Source organism: Oryctolagus cuniculus, chromosome 3 (assembly GCF_051225735.1).
Source record: "Oryctolagus cuniculus isolate XC-2025 breed Fujian yellow rabbit chromosome 3, ASM5122573v1, whole genome shotgun sequence".
NCBI classification, from domain to species: Eukaryota; Metazoa; Chordata; class Mammalia; order Lagomorpha; family Leporidae; genus Oryctolagus; species Oryctolagus cuniculus.
The window spans coordinates 3,582,352-3,597,664 of NC_142869.1; positions in this window are offsets into that span (position 1 = coordinate 3,582,352).

The following is a 15,313-nucleotide window of genomic DNA, read 5'->3' on the forward strand; positions in this document are numbered from 1 at the left end:
ACCCACAAGGGAAGGGAGAACCTCCGGATTCCCAGAATCCTGCACGGGCTGCTGGAGACTGACAGAGGCACCATTATGGCCACAGGACAGGGGGACAGGCAGGGGGCAGGGGATTTGCTGGGGCACCTGAGAAAACCCCACAATGCTGCCACAGCGGAGGCAGGAACCGGAGCTAGGTCTCAGACGAGAGGGCTGGACTAGATGCACAGAGCAGGGGCCACGCCTCCGGGGTGGCCCCTTAGAAGACCTGCTGCTGTGGCTCAATTTTGTCCCCCATCCCAAATTCACATGCTGAAGCCCCAAGCCCTAGCAGCCCAGAATGTACCTGTATTTGCAGACGAGCCCTTTAAAGAGAAAATTGAAGGGGCCGGCAGTGTGGCACAGCAGCTTAAGCCACCGCTTACGACCCTGACATCCCATATTGGAGAGCAGTTTGAGTCCTGGCTGCTCCACTTCCTGTCCAGCTCCCTGGTAATGGGCCTGGGAAGGAAGTGGATGGTGGCCCACATGCTTGGGTCCCTGCCGTCCACGAGGGAGATCAGGATGGAGCCCTGGATGCTGCTCCTGGCTTCAACCTGGTCCAGACGTGACTGTCGCAATCATCTGGGGAATGAACCAGCTGACGGACAATCTCTCTCTCTCTCTCTCTCGCTCTCTCTGCCTTTCAAATAAATGAATCTTTTTAAAAAGAAAGATAGGGGCCTGGTGCTGTGTTGCAGTGGGTTAAACCGCTGCCTGTGGTGCCAGCATCCCATACGGACACCAGTTGGAGTCCCGGCTGCTCCACTTCAATCCAGCTCCCTGCTGTGGCCTGGGAAAGCAGCAAATGATGGCCCAAGTGCTTGGGCCCCTGCACCCACGTGGGAGACTTGGAGGAAGCTCCTGGCTCCTGGTTTTGGACTGGCTCAGGCCCAGGTGTTGCAGTCATCTGGGGAGTGAACCAGCAGATGCAAGATCTCTCTCTCCCTCTCCCCCTCCCTCTCCTCTCCCCTCCCCCTCCCCTCCCCCCTCCCTCTCCCTCTCCTTCTCCCCCTCCTATACCCCTCTCCATAGCTCTGATTTTCAAATAAGTAAATACATCTTTAAAACCTTGATTTAAGTTTGAATAGCCACAGCGGTCCTTGGCTACCATGTTGGTGAGGGAAAGCATGGCCAGGTTGAGCCAGGGACAAGACCAGGTAGCCAGGACCACCAAGGTCAGAAGCAGTAAACACGAGACTCGTTGGGGCAAGAGAACCATCCAGAAGCGTTTGATCTCCAGTCACTGAACGGAACAACTCAAGAGGAAAAGGGGCCACTCGCCCGGGAGCTGGTGGGAGGCCCTGGGCGTTTGTCCGGGATGGCTGCACCTGGCACGGGCGGATCATCTCCTAGCACATGGGGCTTCTCTCTCGGGACAGGGGTCCCCGCGCCCTCGGGGGATCCAGTGCTTCTACGGTGAGCAAGCAGCCCACCGACGCTGCCTGAAGCTGCCCAGATATCCTGGAGAGCGGCAGGCCTGGTGCTCCCGGCATTGTATCAGATCGCTGAGTGCCCCCCGTGCTATAGAGAAATCTCTCCGGGGATAAGGTGCCCGCTGGCTCGTGAGACTCCATAAACCACCATTCGCGCTCTCCCAGGGCTTGTGGCGCCACAGCTGTCCCGCAAAGGAGCCCCGGGAGGAGCTGCGTGCCTGGAGAAAACGATTCGGTCATGCTCGCTCACCCACAGAATCTCACAGGTTTTCTGCACGACAAATGCACGCTTGGAAACTTGGTGGTCCTCCATGCTCAGGCCACTGCCCCAGGTCACGCTCCCCACGTCCAAGACACGCAGCAGGCAGCCGGGACATGGTCCCCGGGCCCAGGCTGCAGGGCCCAGCCAGATCCCCATCTCTGGGTTGTGTCACGTGGTCCTCAGACACCTCGGACCCTGAACATAACACAAACACGTCAGGGCAGCCCCGCCTCCGAGTGCTGTGAAATCTCCACCATGCGTGTCCGTTCAGATGGCGAGAAGAGAAATTGTCCTGTAGTCAATCCCACGGAAGAATCATGATCAGAGAGGGAAAGCAGAGGTTGGGACGTGCTCACTCGCTAGCGACGGGGAGACCTGCACGCTGGTGCTCGCCGGAACCCTGCCCGGGCCTGCGAGCCGGGGCTCACGCGCAGGTGCGGTTGCTCTGCTCCCCCCGGGCCGCGGACCCCTGATCCTCGGACATCGCCCGCTGCCAGGGAGCCGGCCTGCCCTGTGTGTCCCAGCGATGAAACTGACGGGATTAATGAAACCTACCTTGCACCATGGTCTTCCTGGACTGACAAGGAAATGCAGGTTAACCCTTTGCTCTGGCCCCCTGTGCTCTCTGGCGGGCGCGGGAGCTGGGCCCGCCGAGGCCGAGGTGGAGGTGACCATGCTGGCCGTGGGGTTTTCGTGTCTAACCCCTTTGTGCTCTGCGTGCAAATTTGCCCCATGCACTCAAACCTAACTGACGAGAAGGTCAGGCGGAGAGAGCTGTCATTTCAGAAGTGGGAGTTTCCATTCCAACACAGTCATGACGATGTCCTTGGGGCATTTTGAAAACCAACCTTTTTCCTTCAAAGTTTCCAAAGTTGGGCTTTCCTCTGCGGGTCTTGGCGAAATGAGCATTCCCCGGTGACATTCTCGGAAGGGCCCGCAGGTGACCAAGAGGCAGTAGCTCTCTCCGGCCAAACATGAGGTCACTCGAGGTCGCTCTTAGTAAAGACATCGGAGCCGGCATTTGGTTCCTGCAGCTACAAATCTGTTACAACGTCTGCACCAGGCCGGTGAGGATTTGTTACATAGTTAACATCCTTTGTGGGCTCAGAGCTAGACAAGCAGATGTCACTTTGGCTCTGAGCTTCATCCCCGGTGGGGGGAAAAGCCTTTGACATCCTATGTCGAGTGCAGATCACCTTGTCCTGGGGTGGCAGGGGCTGTGGGAGGAGCCAGGCCGAGGTTGGTGTGGAAACTTCCACTGTTGTTCGTGCTGAGTGATGTCACGCCGTGGCCTGAGCCCGGGGCGTGGGGCGCTGTGACCGTGGGGTTAGCAGTGATGACCTGGACTGTGTGCATATCTGGCCACGCCCGGCCCCCACCGCCAGCCACCGTGCGCAGCAGGTAATTAGAGCAGAGACTGGCTTCCCCGGGGCTGTCGCTTGTGTGTCTTGGCACGATTGATGGTGTTTGGTTTTCACTAAAGGAACCCACAGAGAGTTGCTTTCAAAACCCAGCCTGCCCCGAGGATTGATGTGGTAGGTCTCGGCCAAATTTGCCGGCGTTCCCTGAACGTGCACACGTGGATCAGCTGGTGCTGGGGGGGGGGGGGGGCACAGGGCTCACGCGTCCACTCCACTGTGTGGCGGGCCCGAGCCACGATGATGGAGACGTGGCTTCCTGCTCGTTGGTTCCTCTGCCTTCCCCTGCTCCCTCTGGGTGAAAAGCACACACGCCCCCCGACTTGCCACAGGGCTGCATCCTGACGGATCCGTTGCAAGCAGAAAATACCCCAAGTCGAAGACGCACTGCAGGCACCCAACGCGGCAGCACCCCGCTGAGCAGCACAGTGCCCGCAGCTCCCACCGCCCGCTGCCCAGAGCCAGGGAGGGAGAGGAGCCGATGGAGCGTGGCCGGCCCAGGACAAGCTCCAAGCTCCAAGTATTTGCTGAGCCAGCAGCAAAGCACCCAGGCGGCCAGGGACGGCTCGCTGCTCGGGGACGGTCAGCCCAGAACGCCGTGTGCAGAGCATGTGGAGTCCGTTCTGATCCTGGTCCTGCAGGAACTCCCCTCCTCCAGGCAGCCCCCGGGGGCTGATAAAGCCGACTGGAACCCCACCATCCCTTGGCTGTTCCAGCGAAGCTGAGCTAATGGACCTCAGGGAGTGAGGCCTGACCCCAGGTCACTCAGAGCCTGGCGAAGACGGAGGGCTACGTGCGCGAGTCACTGTAGGTGGAGTCACGAGTGCGTTTTGTCTTTTTTCCACAGTTACCAGTTCTTAGCAATATGTGAATTCCTGAAATAGCACGTGTACGACTGCAGGGTGAGGTTTTGGAAGCGAGTCGCCGAGGGCCCTGAATGTCCCCGGGAACCGTGAGCACCGGGAGCTCCGGCAGACCCACGTGGGAAGAATGGCCCTGCGGGGAGCGCCCTGCCTTGGCTGACTGGAAGCCTGCGGCCCAGGGGTCGGCGTCCAGTCATGGGGAAATCGGCCGGCTTTGCTTCCATCGCGGGGCCTGTGGTCAAAGCTTTCTCCACGCCCTCTGCACTGTCCTTCCCCGGCCTGGCCAACCCCGGGGCAGAGCTGGAAGGAGGAGCCGGCCAGGGCAGCCGGGGAGCCGGGGACGACGGGAAGGCACTCACCACGCTGCGTGGCGGGGGCACAAATTTGCACAGCACCTTGAACACACACCAGGACCAAGTCCACATTCTAAAGGACAGAGGCTCAGAGAGGCCGGTCCTTGTCCAGAGTGAGAACTTTAATCCGGCCGCCCGAGCCCGGGCCCTGCCACCATCCCCGCCCCAGATGTGCTGGACAGAGACAGCAGCCGCCGCTGGCAGGCAGGGGAAGGCAGCTGGCTGGGGCCGCAGCCTTGCTCTCAGCACCGGGTTGTGTCCCACCGGTTGTGGGGAGTCTGGGGCTGGGGTCCTGAGACCCCGGACACACAGACCGGAACTGGTGGGATCGGGGAAGAACCCATCTGTCTGTCCACCCCGGTGCTGGGGATATGCAGAGGAGGGGAGCAGAGGTCACGCAGAGCCCAGTGCCAGAACCGACCTGGTGGTTTTCTCCCGTCAGCCTCGGCCACTTCCTTAGAGCTGAATTAGAGCCCAGTGGGTCCACTCTGTCTGCTGTTCCCCAGCTGGGGGGGTGGGGGCAGAGAGAGCAGCCGTTTCTGCTCCCGCTCACTCGCCTATGCCGCTAAGGAGCCTCGCGTAGGCCCCGCGTCACCAGGCACCGGGCTAGACCCTGGAGTCAGAGCTGCTGAAGGTACCTGCCCCTTAGAACGTGATCGATTGAGTCTCTGACCCCAGAGAAACATACAGAGAAGACGCTGTTAGCTGGTATTAAAATCGGCGTGCGTTTTCTACATCAAGTACCAAATGTAGGCCCTGGACCAAGGAGAGAGCGCATTACAGAAATGATTGCGTTTTAGAAAAGCAGAAACCCAGCAGGTGGAGTGGGTGTGGGATACAGTGGTTCAGATGCGCACATCCCGCATCGGAGTGCCTGGGTTCAACTCCAGGCTGCAGCCCCTGCCTCCAGTTTCCTGCTCAGGCACTCCCTGGGAGGCAGCGGTGATGGCTTGCGGGAGGCTCCCAGCTCCAGCCCCTCCCAAGGCCCAGCCATTGTGGATGTTCGCGGGGTGACCCAGCGCAGAGGAGCTGCATCCCCGAGTGTATGGATGCGTGCATGTGTGTGCATCTTTCAAATAAATTCACAAACAAATTTTAAAGTACGGTAAGCTTGGTCTGCTCTGTGAAGGGTCTTCACAAAGCCGTACAGCCCTGTCTGACCGCCCCTGAAAGCTGCGTCTGGTTCAGGATTCAGCGCCAACCCCGGCCCCATTGTTTGGGTTTTCCACCTTACGAGACTGCTCCCCGTCCAGCCAGGATCCAGCTTACAAGGAAAAGCTGGCCGTGCATCGGGCGATCCATTCTGCTTTCACAGACTGTCCGGAAGAATGACGGACGCTCAGCCTCACCATGTTGGGCTGATGGTCTCGGGTCAGGTGTAGCGGTGATGGAGGAAGGAGGCGAAAGCCACTCGAGGCGGAGGCGCCGGTACATTCTGCTCAGCTCTAAGCCTGCCTTTCCGCTCTCGCTCATTTAGCCTGGACCCCCAAGGCTCCACTTTCTATTTCAGCAAGCTCCTGGCAGCCAACCTCCCTTGCCCTCTGGCTGACTTCTGGCTCGGGAGAACTCAGTAAAACAAATCCATATCTCAGCAGGTGTGTCGGCTCTTGAAAGCCGTGACTCGAGGACTCACACCCAAACCCAACGCTTAGAGAAGAGAAAAGAAACCGGCAAATTCTTTTGCAAACCGGATCTGGGTCTCTGCCAGGGCCACGCCTCACTCTGGTCAGCCGAACTGGCTGCCTCCAAAACTGGGGGTTCCTGACGTGGAGGCTGCGCAGAGTGATCTCCTCCTCTGGACGCAGCCTGGGGAAGTGGCTCCTGATCCACCTGCTCTGCGGTTCCGATTCAGAGCTGTCAGTCAGCTGTTCCCAGGGGCCGCTCTCGTGGCATTGCTGGAGCTGCCAAAACTCTGCTGGCTGGAGCCAGAACTGCCCGGAGCACCTACGTGTGAGTACCGACGCGGCAGCTGCTTGTTTCTTTTTCTGCTCTGTGGGCCTGATACTACCTTGATTTTTTTTTTTTTTTTTTTTTGACAGGCAGAGTGGACAGTGAGAGAGAGAGACAGAGAGAAAGGGCTTCCTTTGCCGTTGGTTCACCCTCCAATGGCCGCCGCGGCCGGTGCACCGCGTTGATCTGAAGCCAGGAGCCAGGTGCTTCTCCTGGTCTCCCATGGGGTGCAGGGCCCAAGCACTTGGGCCATCCTCCACTGCACTCCCTGGCCACAGCAGAGAGCTGGCCTGGAAGAGGGGCAACCGGGACAGAATCCGGCGCCCTGACCGGGACTAGAACCCGGTGTGCCGGCGCCCTAGGTGGAGGATCAGCCTAGTGAGCCGCGGCACCGGCCCTGATAATACTACCTTTAAGGAAAACCCTATAGAGACAGAAATTAAGAAAAACCATATAGCCACATCCTCTTCAGCATCGCAGCCTCCGGGACTCAGAGCGGGAGTCCGCTGATGTGGGACGATGCTCCAAGGCCACCTCCTGGCTAGATGGGTGATGGGAGACGCCCGGCTCGGCTCTGTGATGATTCCTGATTAAACCTGTTTCAATCCATTGCGTTCCTGCTCCTGTAAAGGCCAGAGAACACGGGGGGGGGGGGAGCTTGGGGCTTACGGGGGGAGCTCTGACGTTTGTGCACTTGTTTGTTCAACAAGTACGCGGCGAGGAGCTGACACAGAGCCAGGCCCACGTGGGGTGGGGATAGTCAGCTCACTGTCTGGCTGGCGGGTTGGGGAGGTGTTCAAGCGCTACGGAAGCCCAGAGGGACACGAGTGTTGCTGCTAAGGCGTGCCCTGTCTGGAATGTGTCTGCTCAGCCGGGATTGCGCTGTCTGCTTCAGCACCGTCCCTGATTTAGCCCACGCGGAAGATACCGCGGGGATCCCCATTTCTCAAACGCAGCCGCCAAAGCTCTGGGACGTAAATAACTTTCCCCAAGTCAGAGTGGAGGGAGGAGGAAACCCACCCTGGCCCGAACCCCTGGTCCTGAACCCCAGATCCTGAATCCCCGTCCTGGCTGCCTCCCTCGTAAAGCCCCGAGGCACCTGGGTAGGGAAAATAATGCACACAGGCAAAGCACTGTCGGTGCACCCTGGGGCTCCCGTACCAGGAAGTCCTCCGTGCACTGCGCCAGGTGCTGCTGCCCGGTCACAGCCCTGCCACTGGCCCTGGGCACGGAGCGCGGCCTCTCGAACGTGGCTTACTCCCTTCGACAGCAGATTCCTTGGTGCAGCCAAGTTCAGCCACCCTGGATACCCATCAGTTGGGAGGAGCCCAGCCTCCTTGTCTCTGGGGCTTCATGGCCAGGTCCACCAGAACAGGGCACTGGTTACGGAATCGAGAAACTTCTCTCGGACGCTGGCAACCGCGGCCCTCGTCATGACGAGATGCAGGGGGAGCAACACCCCCATGTGAGCCTCCCTGGGTTCCGCGATGGCTTCACCCTGGGAGACCGGACACGGCCCAGCTGCTCCGCCCGGGGTTCCCTCTGCTCAGGGCACCTTGATGGAGCCGCCTGCAGGGGCCTCCCATGCACAGACGCCCCTGGTGCATCCATCCCCATCCACGACCCCAGGCCCCTCCTGGGGTGGGCTGGAAAGGGTCCACACACACCACAGATGGCCCCTCTGACTTGCTGGTCCCACGCTATGTTGAGTACGTTTCTTGGGTTGGGTTGGAAATGCACTCAAAGTGTCCGCCTGGATGCTGCCTGAGGCAGGGATAAACAAACACTCCCTCCTCCCCCAAGGAAGGGCTGCCACTCCGCAGCACAGGTAAGACACTGCGGAGCCGCCGCTTGGCTTTGCGCGCCCAGTGCCGCGTGAGCCGCTCCTGTGAGATGACTTTCCCCTCCAGCCGGCTGTTCCACCCCGTGAAAGACACGATTGTGCCATCAAGGTCTCTCCTGGGACGGGGTTTTCCAAGAGGCGCACCCACAGGGCGGGTCTCCGAGGGGTTTGCCCTGCCACTGACCCTTCTGTTCTGTCTGCCTCTGGAAAGCTCAGACTCGGAGGAAAAACTCGCCTCTTGGGCTCTTGGGCAGCTGAGCCCACATTCTAACCAGGAGACCAGGAGAGCTGCTTGGCTCCGTGACTTCTCAGGGGCCGGGAAGTACCCAGGACATAATGGGAGTTTCCCACAATGCAATGCAGCATCTGCCAAACTCGTTTGACTACAAGTGCTGCTAAGTATCCAGGATGGTATGGGAGTTTCCCACAATGCAATGCAGCATCTGCTGACTACAAGTGCCACTAAGCGTTTAACTGGGCTGAAATTCTTCATCCCAACAAGGGTCCCAGTGCCCTCACGGGACAGTTTCCACGGGACAGCGCTCATCTTAGCTGCATCTGTTTTCTGCCCCATAAGCTGAGCACTGACCCCGGAGGCTCGGAGTCTGAAAGCCGAGAGTGATGAGCCCGGGCTTTCAGCTCAGGCCAGGAAGGAGGTCCTGCTCATGATTTGTTTATCCCCACACGGATTCTGGCCAGGAAGATAAATGTGCAGGGCGCTCGCAGGGAGCTGGGCCCGAGCAGTCCCGGAATGATGAACGTATCCAGACAGCCCTGAGGCCGGCCACCAGCAACCACACCTAATTACTCACTGGCCACTGGGGCTGCCTACACATTCCGCATCCCTGAGTCAATGGCCCCCACCAGGCCGCCGGGGCGTTTCCCGCTGCGGTGCGCATGTTGGATGAGCCCTAGGAGGGCTCCCACCACCGCGGGCGGGTGCCGTGGACACTTGGAGCGCCACCAAGCCGCGTAGAGACCCCCAGTGCTGACCGGGAGATGATCCGAGCACAGCACTCCACCGGGGCTGGCCGCAGCAGAGATGAAGTGCCCAGGACGAGCACAGAGTGTACAGCAAACACCAAGTGCCAGTCAGAGGGAGTGACGGCTGGAAGCCCTCTGAGTGAGGCAGGGGTGTTCAGGGCAGAGTCCTCACTCGCCACCCGAGAGAGAGGGCGGCGTGGGGACCTGGGCGAGCCTCAGAAGCCGCTGCAGGCGGCGGAGCCAGGAGAGGACAGCCGCCCCCAAAGCTGGCGGGACTCAGGGAGGGGTGGTCACCCAGCCCCCAGGGAAGCCAAGGCAAAGGGGCAGGAGCAGAGCTCTGGTCAGCCACTGGCACGAGAGGCCCTGCGGGAGACGCTGACCTCAGCAGAGAGGCCGGCCGCCGTGCCCTGGGTGCCAGCAGCTGGTGACTGGGTCCCGTGCAGTGCGGGTGGCAGAAGCCACCCCCTCGATGCAGGCAGGCTGGGGAAAGCGTCAGGACACAGGAGCAAGACTGGCGTGGCGACAGATGACAGCTCAACACCTGCCCAGCAGGTGGAGGGCGCAGAGCCTGGGCCTGCCTCTGGGGTCCGCATGCATCAGGCCGCAGACCATGCCTGGGAGAGCACCCCCAGCACCGGTGTGCGGGTTGGGGGTACAAAACGCAGACACGCCTGCCTCAGAATTGGGGTGGTGAACCTCATGCGGCAGCACTGGCAGCTGGGGCAGAGCTCGTCACTGCCCAGCCCAGCCCAAGGGGATGTCTGGTCCAGTCTAGAAGCACCCCGGCCTCCGCTCACGGGGCGCCAGTAGCAACCCCTGGTTGTGGCAACCGAGACTGACTCCGGACAGAGCCACGTGTTCGGGGCCAAATCACCCCCGGCGAGAGCCACGGCTCTGAACGTGAGAAGGTGAACATCAGGGCAGCCGTGTGGCCTGTGTCCACACTTTGTCCCCTGGGCCTGTCTCCAGGGGCCTGGACTAGGAGGGCTGCCCCAGCTCCTGCAAGGCCAAGGCCACTCCTGGGCTCTGAGGCTTCGCAGGATCCTTCTCTCGTGCTGTCCAGAGCCATTTCTCTGTGTCTCAGCCCGAGGATCATTAACCCTTACAGCCAGGGAGATGTTTAGGAGGAACTGCCAAGTCCTGAGAGCTTACAGATGGGCCAGGCGCCTGGCACACCGCGGGCGCCCCACGGAGCTTGCCCAGCCCGCGGTGGAAGGAGCGAGTGTGGGGCTGGGTGACCAAGTCAGCAGGCACAAGCTCGGAACAGACCTCAGGCGGCGCGGCCGGGGGCCGGCTGATGGACACCGGGTTCTGACCCGCCTTCCCGCACCGCGACCCTGAGAAAGGCGCCGGCCTGGCAAGCTTTGATGCGCCCCTCCAGCAAATCGCGGCCCGGCCTAGGGAGTGAGAGCTGAAAGGACGCAAATCCAGCGTCGCCGGGGCGGTGAGCGGGCTCGGTGGCCCCGCGCCGGGTGACGTGTTGCCGTGCCAACACACATTCGGAGGCACCCAAGCAGATGTAATGCCGCGGCCACGCTGCCCTGCTTTGGGTCTTTTCTTCTTCTGAGAATTGTCAGGGACGATTCCGACCTACCTAGGAAATGATTCTAATCACTTTAGTTCCGGAAATCACTATGGAAATTCAGATTTTTCCATGCTGCTGCTTCCAAACGTTATATCGCCACCAATGGCCGGCGCAGGCCCCGCTTTCATCCCTGCCAGCCGCGGGCGGGAGAAAGGGCATGATTGGCAGGTGTTCCGAATCCCACACGGGGCGACTTGGGTGGATAAGCATATGAAAAGCCGGCGAGAAAGAAGCTTGCGAAAAATAAGAAAAAGTGCAAAGCCGAGCTCCACTCCTCACTCCTCACAGACAGCGCGCCCTGCACGCGGCCCGGCTGTGCATGTCAGAGTTTCAGAAGCAGGGGTTGGGGAGGGGAGACAGAGGTCACGTGCCTGCACCCCGCGGCGGCAGACAGGTGGACAGGGACCCACCGGAGCCCTCAGACGGACCTGTGAAGTCCACGGTCACGCGGACGTCCCCAGACAGCTCGTCCAGGGAGCACTGAGGGCCCAAGGAGGGACGGGAGCTGTACAGACACTGGTGTGGGCTCACGCAGACCCCAGCGCCCGTCACTCGCTCCTCCAGGCGTTCATCCGGCTGCGTCTGTCCACATGTGCATCCCTCTTCTGATGTCTTCAATAACTGCACAAAGGCCCAGAGTGACTTTAGGGTAAGGACGCGGGACTCGCGGGAGAAACACCACCAACACCGTTCACCGCGGCCAGCACAGCCCTGCTCACTGCGCTCCACCAGCAGCCCGCCTCCCACCCCCACCTCAGGTGCTAACAGACCTGTCCCGTCCTTCCCCAGGGGTGGTCAAAGGCGCTACTCAGAGGCAACGAACAGCACCCAGAAGATGTGTCTTTTTTTAAAGATTGTATTTATTTATTTATTTGAGAGGCAGAGTTACAGAGAGAGGGAGAGGCAGAGAGAGAGGTCTTCCTGCTGTTCACTCCCCAGATGGCCACAACAGCCAGAGCTCGGCCAATCTGAATCCAGGAGCCAGGAGCTTCCTCCAGGTCTCCCACACAGGTGCAGGGGCCCAAGGACTTGGGTCATCTTCCACTGCTTTCCCAGGCCACAGCAGAGAGCTGGATAGGAAGAGGAGCAGCCAGGACTTGAACCAGCACCTATATGGGATGCCAGCATCACAGGCTGAGGCTTAGCGCACTACACCACAGCACCAGCCCCCGCTTTGTGTCAGAATGATTGGTTTTAGCCCAAGCCGGGGTCTCCCATCTCAGCTCTGTTGGCTTTGGGGGCCTGGTACTTTTCTGGTGTGGAGCCATCCTGTGCACCATAGGAGGTTCAGAGCGCCTGTGGCTCAGCCCACTAGATGCCAGCAGGTGCATGTGTGTGTGCACAAACGCACATACGCAAGCACATATATGCACACACGTGTGCACATGCATGTGCATATGCACATATACATACACGTGCACACACACACAGAGACACAAACACGCACTGCCCCAAACCCCCCGGGGAAGAATCCACTGTCTGTGGTGGGCGTGCCGTGCCTTTTGAGCCACTGCCCGCAGCCCCGCCCCGGTCTTGGAAACGTGAATTCTTCTGAAAACAGGCTGTGCTCAGAGCGCACGTACCTGGACAGCTGCTGTCCTCTGCGTGTGCTCCGTGTGCCCCGGGCACTGCGACTGTGCTTTTTGGAGACAATAATCTGCTGATCTTATGCGTCAGCGCTGTCATCAGTGGGCTCTATCATTGAGGACATCGAGGTTTGGCAAAGCTAAACCCCCGCCCCGTTCCCCAGGACAGCAAAAGGTGACGGCTCCTCGGGCTGCTCACCGGCCAGCCCCACTGTGGCAGAGGCCGGGACTGCCAGAGGTGGACCTCAGCTCTGTGACCCAGGCTCCCGCTAGGACCACGCCAGACACGAGCGCAGGAACTGACCTGGGTTTGTGTGTTAGTTACACCGATGGCAGCAAGTCCAGGCATGTGCGCGTGTGTGCATGTTGTGTGTGCATACGTGTGCACGTGTGCATGATTGCGCGAGAACCAGACAAGAATCTGTAGAGGTCAGTCCTGCCCCCACCACCCAAAAGGCAGACCAACCACTGCCCAGCCCAGCGTGCACCTGCAATTTAGTTTCCTATCATACCTTGTTCAAACTAGCGTCACTCCACATCAAACGTCCTTGGTGTCAAGATGGGGGATCCACACAGGCGACACGCACATGTGCACCTGAAAGAGGGGAGCTCTCCCAGGGCCCCACAACCAGTGGAAGTGTTCGTAGCACGGGGTGAAGCTCATGATGCACTCGGACCCCCCGCGCCCGCCGACCATGAAGGGCAGAACGCTCAGCAGTGTGAACGAGGGTCTTGGTGGACAACTCGGTGAAAAGGTAGGAATGCTCACTAACAGAGATCTTGCATCTGCCGGTTCACGCCCCAGATACCTGCCGTAGCCACGGCTGGGCAGGCAGAAGCCAGAATCCCGGAGTTCAATCCCAGCCTTCCATGTTTCCAAGGAAGAGAGCCCACACCCCTGGCTGCTGCCTCCCTCAGAGACGGCCGTGCTTAGGGGGCCTGGCCGCCTCACAGACCCGAACCCACGTGTGCGCGGTTCTCAGCCTGCGGCAGCGACGCTCCTAGGGGGACGAAAGGCCACCGGCAGCGAGTGGGCCGCATCCCTCTGTGCCCGAGGCGCCCATGTCTGGCGTCTCAGTGGCATTGAAGTCAGCTGCTACGCCCGAGCCAGACGGCAGGCATTTCAACGTGACTCACGGGCGACGGCTGCCATTGGCTTTGGCTGACACAGCCCCCTGGGTGAGGGGAGGGGACAGAGAGGGAAAGCTCGCACCTCTGGGGTGAGGCAGGGGCACGCAGGAAGCAGCGTCACCTGCTTTGCTCCCAGCTGTGAGGACCTGCCCAGCCCAGGGCTCCAGCTGCCAGGGGCTGTGGTTTCTGAAGATCTGTCGTGGAAAAGACACCAGAGAATGACCCTCGAGTGGGAGAACCTCAGGTCCCCTGGTCCCTGGAGCTGAGGAGGGCCCAGGGGCTTCCCCCACCCCTTAGGCCCTCCCCCGCATCTCCTCCAGGCCGCCGTATGCACAGGGAGGGACAAAACTGTTTTCAGGGCTGGCTGATGGCTCCGCCCTCCCTGGCCACTCTGGGCCCTGACACCTAAGGCCTGATTGTCCCACGGGGCTCCAGGGGCTCTGATGAGCAGGTAACTAGGCGTGAATCGCAAGATGCAAGCCCCAGGCATCCCCAGAAGGGGATTTCTAGAAGGAACAGAGAAAGCTTAGTCACGGGGCTTCCCCCGGATGAGCTGCACCCTAGAGACCATGAACCTGGACATTCCTGAGGGGCTGGGCCCCCAGAGGCACTTGCCCCGGGCCCGTGGGAGACGGAAAGTCCCCCGGAGCACAAGGGGCAGGCTGGGGGCAGAGGTGTGTGCAGCTCAGCCCTCACCTCCCCCCGGCCCGCTCCACACCTCCACAGGGAGGCAGCAGCTGGGGCAGCCCCACCCCACCCCTGCCCCGTGGTCTTGCACAGCAGGGAGCTGCCCGAACAAGGGTGACACAGGAGACCCGCACGAGCACTGGGCCGGCAGTGACAGCTCAGACGTCAGCGTGGACGGCTGGCCATCGAGGACCCCGGCCTCCCCCATGGCACGGTGCAGCCCCCTTGAAATTCTAGGGGAAGGCAGGGACTCCAAACTGGAACTCAGCTTCCTCAGCCCCACAGCCGAGCCTGTATGTGACGCACGCCCCACACCCCCACCTGGAACCCACAGCCTGCAGGGGGAGCGTCTGTCTGAACTCGGACCCACCAGGAGCTCACAGCAGACGTGGGACCCGCTCTTATCACCCAGGCACACTCGCTGGGTCGTCAGGGGCCCCTGCTTCCCGGTGCCTTCTCCTCCAAGCCTTCCTTCCACTCGGTCTCTGCCTACCGCTGGGCTGACACCCCCTTATCGACACTGCTTGGAGCAAGGCCAGGTGCACAGACACCTGGGGAACCACGTGTGCAGAGTCAGGGCCCCTGCTGCGGAGAGCTTGGCCTTGAAGCCCTTTGCAGGAAACGGGGGCTCTCCTGCAGCCAAGTCCACGGACGGGTCCCCGGGGACGCACGTGCTGCCCGGGTCAGTGTGTGGGCGAGTCCTCACGCTGGGGTGTTTTCCTAGAGGGTCGCGGCCCCCATGCACACGGGCGAGATGGAGGCTTCTGTCTGGGGACCCCTGTGTGGCAAGCGGCCCTGTGTGCGCAGTGTGGTCTCACCCCCGGTGGAGTTGGGCAGGGCAGCGCTGGGAGCCGGCCTTGCCAGAACTCCTGCCTGTCGCAGCCTCAGCCACTCTGCTGCTGCTCCGTGCCCAGTGGGCGAGGGCAGGACCAGCCGTTCTGAGCGTGCCCTTGCTTGGTTTTCTTTGGTAATGTGCGGGCCAGGGAGTCACCTGCTGCGGATGCCTCAAGAGGATAAGGACATGGTGTGTTCTGAATAAAAAGCATTGCTCCTGAAGGCAGGCGACAGAAAGGGAGAGGCGGCCCCAAGCCACGGACCCTCGGCAGGGAAGGGGCACACAGGAGCACCGGCGGCCTGCGGCCTGGCACCTCCTCCGCCATCCCCTCTGCCCTAAACGCATCCTTGTCGGAAAACCTA